The following is an 8,809-nucleotide window of genomic DNA, read 5'->3' as shown; positions in this document are numbered from 1 at the left end:
CTGGGACACCACACCTCACAGACCAACATAGAATAAGCTATAGCTGGCATAGGTAGAAGGATTCCACCAGCATAAATAGGAGGAGAGCAGATGTGATAGGCCTCCCCACATGTGATTAAAGGAGCAAACAGACCAACAGAAATGTAACTTGATCAGCACACAGCAGGTTGATGCCCGAGTCTGCCTGGGTTATCCCAGACAGCAGAGGGATATCGGGCAGAGTGTCAGTATCTGCAATCTGAATGGCGCTCAGCGCCGCCATGACTGTGGGGTTGTGATCTCTTCTCCTGGTCAGTAGGGGTGAGGGCTGTAGAAGGACAGGAACATGGATTGCTACTTTGCAAGAAGCCCAATTATTAAGGCCTGAGGATTTGAACAACGCTGTACAAGGCAAGCAATGCCTCCCAACTGCACATCTCGTGTGTGGCTTATACCTTGTATTCAGATGTGTGCGGAGTCTTAAAGGGGGCATTCTTAAATATGTGTATTTGGGGCCAAAACTAATTTTTGCAATTGGGTTTAATTAATAATCTTGCACCGTTTGGCTTGTGTCCAGGCATATTCCATTTCGATGTGGATTGTGGTGAGAAGTCAGCTGAAAAAGGCTGAGATACATAAAAAGCAGTCACTGAGCTCACTGACTGATCCCCAGTCTACTCATTCTGCAGCCGGCAGTGTCACCGGAGCTATAGGAGGTAAACGAGAAATGACACCCAATTGCCAAAATGATTAGTAGCCAAAAATGCACGTATGTAGGAAGAATAATGGTGCCAAGTGTGGAAAAGCTGCTGTAGCGCCCCCTGCTGTCATGTCCCGTGCACCCCGTGGCTGTGGCACTGGCTCTGGCTCAGGGGGTGTCGCAGACAGTTTCTGCTGAATTTGTCCCCCCCGCCCATCCGTATCGCCGCCTCCTGTCGCCCCCGTTGATCGCACAGCCCTGTGCGCATGCGCCTTGTATCCTCTCCCCGCCCGCTCCCTCCTCCTCCTCCTCTCCCCGGTGCTAGTGCCGCTCCGCTCACCACCCGGAGGCGCCGGGCACAGGGCGGAGGCTCAGCGGCTGCACGGAGGAGCCCGCACCGAGGACACCGGCCGCACGGTAGGGGCCCGGGACAGGGCGGCGGGAGATGTGCGGAGCTGTCAGCGCTGTGCCCGGTGTGTGCGGGGATGGCACTGTCTGCATGTGCGGGGAGTATATATATGTATGTCTGCCTGTGCGCCGCTATGTACGTGTATACTGTGTATAGCTCAGTATACTATGTGTGTGTATATATTTAAATATATATATATGTATACGTATGTGCATGTCTGTGCGCCGCTATGTAGGTGTATACTGTATATAGCTCAGTATACTGTGTGTATATATGTATATAATGTGTGTGTATACATACATATATATATATATATATATATATATGTATGTATACATACAGTATGTGTAATATATACGGTGTGTATATATATATATATATATATATATATATATATAATATACACACACACCTGATATGTATACACATACATAGATATATACAGTATACACAGTATATATGGTGCGCGTCTATACATCTCACCCATGAATCACCTGTCGCTGCCTCAGCGGTGGCGGTGTTGGCTCTGTCCGTGCGGTCAGGTGACTGGTCCTGCCGGACTTCTCCACCCCTCTATTGTCTGGCGCCATTTTTCCCCCGTAAGCGGTTGACGTTTCGACCTGATACCGCACTGTGATCACGTATGTGAAAAAATGGCGCCATTTCTAGAAAACATGCCAGATTCTGTGTGCCTTGTACAGGGTTGTTCTGACCAGGGGCCTTTATTTTGATGGGGGTCTTGTCCACCATCATTTTGGTAGGTGTCTGGTCTGCCATCTTTTTATTGGGGGGCTTGTCCGCCATCTTTTTATTGGGGGGGGTCTTGTCCGCCATCTTTTTATTGGGGGGGTCTTGTCCGCCATCTTTTTATTGGGGGGGTCTTGTCCGCCATCTTTTTATTGGGGGGGGTCTTGTCCGCCATCTTTTTATTGGGGGGGGTCTTGTCCACCATCTTTTTATTGGGGGGGTCTTGTCCGCCATCTTTTTATTGGGGGGGGGTCTTGTCCGCCATCTTTTTATTGGGGGGGGGTCTTGTCCACCATATTTTTATTGGGGGGGGGTCTTGTCCACCATCTTTTTATTGGGGGGGGGTCTTGTCCACCATCTTTTTATTGGGGGGGGGGTCTTGTCCACCATCTTTTTATTGGAGGGGGGTCTTGTCCACCATCTTTTTATTGGGGGGGGGGTCTTGTCCACCATCTTTTTATTGGAGGGGGGTCTTGTCCACCATCTTTTTATTGGGGGGGGGGTCTTGTCCACCATCTTTTTATTGGGGGGGGGTCTTGTCCACCATCTTTTTATTGGGGGGGGGTCTTGTCCACCATCTTTTTATTGGGGGGGGGGTCTTGTCCACCATCTTTTTATTGGGGGGGGGGGTCTTGACCACCATCTTTTTATTGGGGGGGGGGGTCTTGTCCACCATCTTTTTATTGGGGGGGGTCTTGTCCACCATCTTTTTATTGGGGGGGGGGTCTTGTCCGCCATCTTTTTATTGGGGGGGTCTTGTCCGCCATCTTTTTATTGGGGGGGTCTTGTCCGCCATCTTTTTATTGGGGGGGGGTCTTGTCCGCCATCTTTTTATTGGGGGGGGGGGTCTTGTCCACCATTGTCTTTTTTGTGGGGTATGATCTGCTATCGTTTTAATGGGGTCTGGTCTGCCATTATGGGCAGGGGGATACTTATAGCTGCCAGTGATTTGTAGTGTGTGTACATGCTGTACTCTGGTATACAGTTGCTCCGCACATCACACTTGCTTTCTGGGGGTCATATTTCCGAACCTGCGCCCCTCTTGTCTGTAGGGTGCAGCGCCCGTCACCCCGGTGATTCGGCAGGGCTGCGCCCCTCTTGGCTGTAGGGTGCAGCGCCCGTCACCCCGGTGATTGGGCAGGGCTGCGCCCCTCTTGGCTGTAGAATGCCTCGCCTGTCACCCCAGTGATTGGGCAGGGCTGCGCCCCTCTTGGCTGTAGGGTGCAGCATCCGTCCCCCGGTGATTTGGCAGGGCTGAGCCCCTCTTGGCTGTAGGGTGCAGCGCCCGTCACCCCGGTGGTTCGGCAGGGCTGAGCCCCTCTTGGCTGTAGGGTGCAGCGCCCGTCACCCCGGTGATTGGGCAGGGCTGCACCCCTCTTGGCTGTAGGGTGCAGCGCTCGTCACCCCGGTGATTCGGCAGGGCTGCGCCCCTCTTGGCTGTAGGGTGCAGCGCCCGTCACCCCGGTGATTGGGCAGGGCTGCGCCCCTCTTGGCTGTAGGGTGCAGCGCCCGTCCCCCGGTGATTGGTCAGGGCTGCAGCCGGCTCCTCTGGTCCAGCGCAGGCTGATGCTGCTCCCGGTGAGCCCCGGATACAATGTTTCATGTTTTGCCTTTGTTTAGTCAATATTTACCATTGTTTGCTTCTCTTGTAATGTCACACATGGATACTGTTCCTCCTCACTCCTCGCTATCTGCTCTGATTCCTGCAGTGACGGCCGGTAGATGGGCGCCCCGGATTGAAAATTTAGAAATAAGGGGTTAATTGTAAAGCCTGGCTTTTTCAGACCCATTCAGACTTCTGTACTATGCTACCCCAACATTTTAGAGGAAGACTGGCTGCCGATCAATAGTGCATGGAAGTACTTATCATTGCGTGAACACTTTCTTTTGCTATCCCAATTTGCTCCCCCCCCCCAAATAAATAAATAAATTGCAAAACTGGTTGCATAGGGGAAGTATTTGTAGCTTGGGGTACTTGCTGGGTATTAAGGGGCGACGTCTAACATTCCGAAAAACTGGGCTCAACCTCCACTTTATTCATTCTCTATGGGACTGTCCAATAGACAAGGACTGGAGTGAAGGACCTCTGTTCCACCCAATACGGCACTGTAAAGGCCGCTTTACACACAGCGATCTCGTTAACGATGTGACACGCCCAGATCGTTGTTACGATTTGCCGAGGTCGCTCATAGGTCGTTTTGTAGCGGTCACACATACACATCTCACAAACGACGCTACATCGTTCAGCGACATATTGTTTGATCAAGGTGGTCGTGTGGACACCAATCATAGCGGAGCAGGCGTGGAGCATTGCTCGTAACGACACGCCCGCGTCGCTGGTGATGGACGCAGTAACGATGTTGGTCGTTGGCAGGGTGTCACACGGAGCAATATGTCTGCTGCGATCCAAACGACGAACAATATTTTGAAAATGAACGACGTGTCAACGATCAACGATTTTCACTAGTTTTACGATTGTTCTGAGTCGCACGTAGGTGTCACACGCAACGACGACGGAAGTGCGTCACGAAAACCGTGACCCCACCGACATATCGAGATAAATCGTAGCGTGTAACGCGGCCTTAAGTCCCAATCCTCTGTAATTAAGATCTTCGCTCTCAGGCTTTGTCGGATGCTCAACGATCAGCAAGTTGACCCCTATGGACGAGGATAATAAACTTTATTTTTTGGAATAACTCTTTACACTTAAAAAAAAAAAAAAAAAAAACAACTTTTGCTTGTACTTAAGTCTATAAAAAGCTAATCCATTTTTTTTTTTATTGTTGAAAGGTGCCCCGATCTTCAGTTACCTGTGTCATCCGGGGTTCGGCCTGTCTGTGTTTGACAGATAAGTTCCTGGTGTCTGCAAGTCATTAGGGCTGTGAACGAAGGGGGCTGGCTAATTGCACAGGTAACTAAGCCAAGCCAACTTACTTTTTATCTGGTGCACACAACACAGAAGGAGATGGCTTGGCTTTTGAGATGCAGTCAGCCAGCCCCTTCTGTCCTGGCTGATGGACAAAAGGGGCAGTCTTGCCATTTGACGTTCTGTCAGCCCATCCCCTTCCCTGTCTTGGCTGAGGCACTATCAGCCCATCCCCTTCCCTGTCTTGGCTGAGGCACTATCAGCCCATCCCCTTCCCTGTCTTGGCTGAGGCACCGTGAGCCCATCCCCTTCCCTGGCTTAGCAGAGGCACAAGTAGAAGGGGACTGGCTTAGCTTTTCTATGTCCAGTTGGCCAACCCTTCACTATGTCTTGGCTGAGGCACAGGCAGAAAGGGACTGGCTTTTGTTTTCCATGCACACTTGGCCAGCCTTTTACAATGTCTTGGCTGAGGCCAGGCAGAAGGGGGGGGGGGGGGGGGCTGGCTTGGCTTTTTGATGCACACTTGGCCAGCCCTATTCTACATCTTGGCTGAGGCACAGGCAGAAGGGGACTGGCTTGGCTTTTTGATGCACACTTGGGCCAGCCCTTTACAATGTCTTGGCTGAGGCCAGGCAGAATGGGGGACTGGCTTGCCTTTTTGATGCACACTTGGCCAGCCCTTTCCTGTCTTGGCTCAGGCACAGGTAGAAGGGGCTGGCTTGGCTTTTTGATGTGCACTTGGGTCAGCCCTATTCTACATCTTGGCTGAGGCACAGGTAGAAGGGGGCTGGCTTGCCTTTTTGATGCACACTTGGCCAGCCCTTTCCTGTCTTGGCTGAGGCACAGGTAGAAGGGGGCTGGCTTGGCTTTTTGATGCACACTTGGCCAGCCCTATTCTGCATCTTGGCTGAGGCACAGGTAGAAGGGGGCTGGCTTGGCTTTTCGATGCCCATTTGACCAGCCCTTTTGTCCGTTTTGGCAGATGCAGAGAGTGAAGGGGGCTGTCTTGTCGTTTAATGTGCAGTCAGCCCGTCCCCTTCTCTAGTTGGGGTGATGCTCGATTTTGGACATAGTCTATCATCCATATTGTATTGGCATGCAGCCAGACTTGTGCCCGCCGCTCTTTCCTTAGCTCTGTGATCTTTGCAGCTTCTCCTTTTTTTATATTAGCTGTATGGCCGGCTGGGTCTGTGGCGCTGACGCTGGCAGATGTTGTGACCCTGCTCGGTCCTGTCCGTGACGAGGCTGTCAGACACGGCGCAGCTTTCTTCGGCTCGATTTGCTCGTGCACGTCATTTTTGTGTTGGCAGGGCCTGGAGTCGTCTGACGTTGATAGGTGCCAACATTCCTCAGGATATATTTCCGTCGATGCTCCATTGTTTCGCCCTGGAATTAGTGGTGCCGGAGCCGTCCAGCATCCTCCTCTGTAGCAATAACAAAGATGCTTAACATCGATTCAATGAAGGAATTGTTGAACGTTTATTTTGCTTCCTTGAATGCATGAAATTGGGGCTAAAAATAATTTGTCCAATTGGGTTTCATTAAAAATTGTGCCCAGTTTGCCTTCTATAGCTTCTTTGTTGCATTTTAGAGTCAACCTAGTATCTATCAGTGAGCTCGTTGGGGTAGTTTGCTATTGAGCCTGTTAGTCTGAAGAATTTGTAACCTCTTTTTGTTCTCAGCTGTTTTCTGACCACATCAAAGTTGTGTGTGCAGGCAAACAAGTACCGTAAAAGCCAAATGGTGCAAACATCAGCGACTCACTTATTTACAATAATAACTTCAGTTTTCTGGCTTAAAAAGTGATTCACATCAAACATTTTGAAGGGAGTTCAGTTTTTTTTTTAAAAAAAGTCTCTGGAGGACCTTAAGTTGCAGTACTTCATTTTGCCTGCGGAGGCGCTGTTATAAAACTGAGCACTTGTTGCAATCTTCCCAGCAGATCATACTGATTACTGGGTTCCCAATGAGGGACATGCTGTGGTCACTTATTTCTCCTTAGAGCCATTTCATTGGAATTACAACCCTGGGTGATCAAACAAGACCCAGCCTTCACCCCCCCCGAATAATCAGCTGTACTTTGTCAATGAAGCTGGCAGTGTTCACTTCTACACCAGCGCCCCCAGAGGAGAAGTAAAGAATTACACAGCTTACCTAAAAGTTTTTTTGTTTTTTTTTTAGACCCAAAGAGGCTGGTGTACTTACTAAGAAAATTCATATTAGAATGACTGTATTATCCCTGAGCATTTTAAGAGTCTAACAGTTTAATAGACAGGAAGATTTCAAAAAGGAAATTTTAAAATTGGATTTGTGAGAAAGTACACCAGCCTCTTCAGGATCAAGATCTAATTAATAATGGCTGTATTTTGCGAAATTCTTTTATTATTATTATCTTTTTATTATTATTATTATTATTATTATTATTATTATTATTTTTATCATTATTTTTATCATTATTATTTTTATTATTATTATTTTTATTATTATTTTTATTATTATTATTTTTATTATTATTATATTGTTAAATAGGCCATAAAACTGTATTGCTTGGACAGCCACAATATTTCAGTTTGCCTTAATACTAATTTGCAAAGAAACCCAATAGCAATTCCCCTTCCCCCCCAAATACCTAAATTTGACCCTAAAGCTTTACAACGTCTTTAAATACAGTTTTATTTTTATTTTTTTAATATTTTTTTTTGGGACTAATCTTGTAATTGAGGTTTCATAAAAAAAATTGCAGTCTTTGGCTACAGAATGAGTTAACTGAGAATCTGTTAGCGAGCTCTGTCTGACGGAAGAGAGGAACATAAACGTAAAGCATCTAGTTAAGTGTTTTTTTGGTTAAGGCTAATTTCACACACCAGTTTTTTTTTCCATCAGGCACAATCCGGAAAAAAACGGGTAAAACGGATCCGCTTTATCTCCATTGATTTGTATTAGCGCCGGATTGTGCCTGATGGCCTTGCGTTGCATCCGGCTTTTGCCGGATCCATCATAATTGTCTAAAGCGGCGGCCGGAGGGAACGTATCTTGTAACATTTTTTTGTCCGGCAAAAAAAAAAACGCATCGCGTCGGATCCGGCGTGATTTACAATGGAAGCCTATGGACGCCGGATCTGGCGTAATGCGGTAAAAAACAGATGTGGCCACCGGATCCGTTTTTGTAAACAGCATGCTCAAATGTATTGAAAAAAAAACGGATCCAGCAAAAAAAATGGCCGAAAAGGATGCAAAAACGGATGCGCCGGATCCGTTTTTTGATGGATCAGGTATATTGGAACCGTCAAAAAAAGGATCAGGCGCATCAGTTTTTGGATATTCTGCGCCGGATACGTTGCATCAGGCACACGCCGGATTGTGCCTGATGCAAAAAACTGATGTGTGAAATTAGCCTAAGGCTATGTGCCCACGCTGCGGAAAATGCGCGGATTTTGCCGCGGATTTCTCGTGGAAAAGCCGCGGATTTCCCGAAAATCTGCAGCACAGCTACTCCCCAGCCATTTCTATGGCATTTGGGAAATGCTGTGTCTACGCTGCGGATTTTTCCGCAGCGGAAATCGTGCGGATTTTCGTCTGGAAAAATCTGCAACATGTCAATTATTGTTGCGGATTTTGTTCCGGATTTGGCTTTAAAATTGGTAAAAAAAAATCCGCACCCAAATCCGCATCAAATCCGCGTCAATTCCGCGGTAAATCCGCACCTATGAAAAGGTGTGGATTTTGCGGGAAAGCTGCGGATTTTGATGCAGAAAAATCCGCAGATACATTCTCCCGTGGACACATAGCCTTAGTGTGATAGTACAGAGGGGCATGTCAGAATTTTTAACATATTTATGCCGTTGGGAGCAATTAGTTTTACTTAAATGTCTGAAAATCATTTTTGTAATTGATGTTCATTAAGGCTATGTGTCCACGGTAGAATGTTGCTGCGGATTTTTCTGCATGAAAATCCGCGACTTTCGCGGCAAATCCGCACCTTTTCTTTACCGCGGAATTGACGCGGATTTTGATGCGGATTTTTTTTTTTTTTTTCCCCAATTCTATAGCCAAAATTCGGATCAAAATCCACAACAATAATTGACATGCTGCAGATTTTTCCGGATCA

General features: G+C 47.7%; 1 protein-coding gene across 1 annotated transcript in view; it reads left to right on the top strand.

Moving 5' to 3' along the window:
- Positions 1 to 933: 933 nt before the first annotated feature.
- Positions 934 to 8,809, top strand: part of FUT8 (fucosyltransferase 8) — a 251,645-nt gene continuing 243,769 nt past the window's right edge. Inside the window, exon 1 of the mRNA XM_075330812.1 lies at positions 934 to 1,096. The gene's annotated coding sequence lies outside the window, so the exon portion shown is untranslated. The remainder of the gene's footprint in view (positions 1,097 to 8,809) is intronic.

The sequence above is a fragment of the Anomaloglossus baeobatrachus genome, chromosome 12 (assembly GCF_048569485.1).
Source record: "Anomaloglossus baeobatrachus isolate aAnoBae1 chromosome 12, aAnoBae1.hap1, whole genome shotgun sequence".
NCBI lineage: Eukaryota > Metazoa > Chordata > Amphibia > Anura > Aromobatidae > Anomaloglossus > Anomaloglossus baeobatrachus.
Note: the sequence above shows the minus strand (reverse complement) of the source record. Positions and strands in the feature narration are given on the sequence as shown.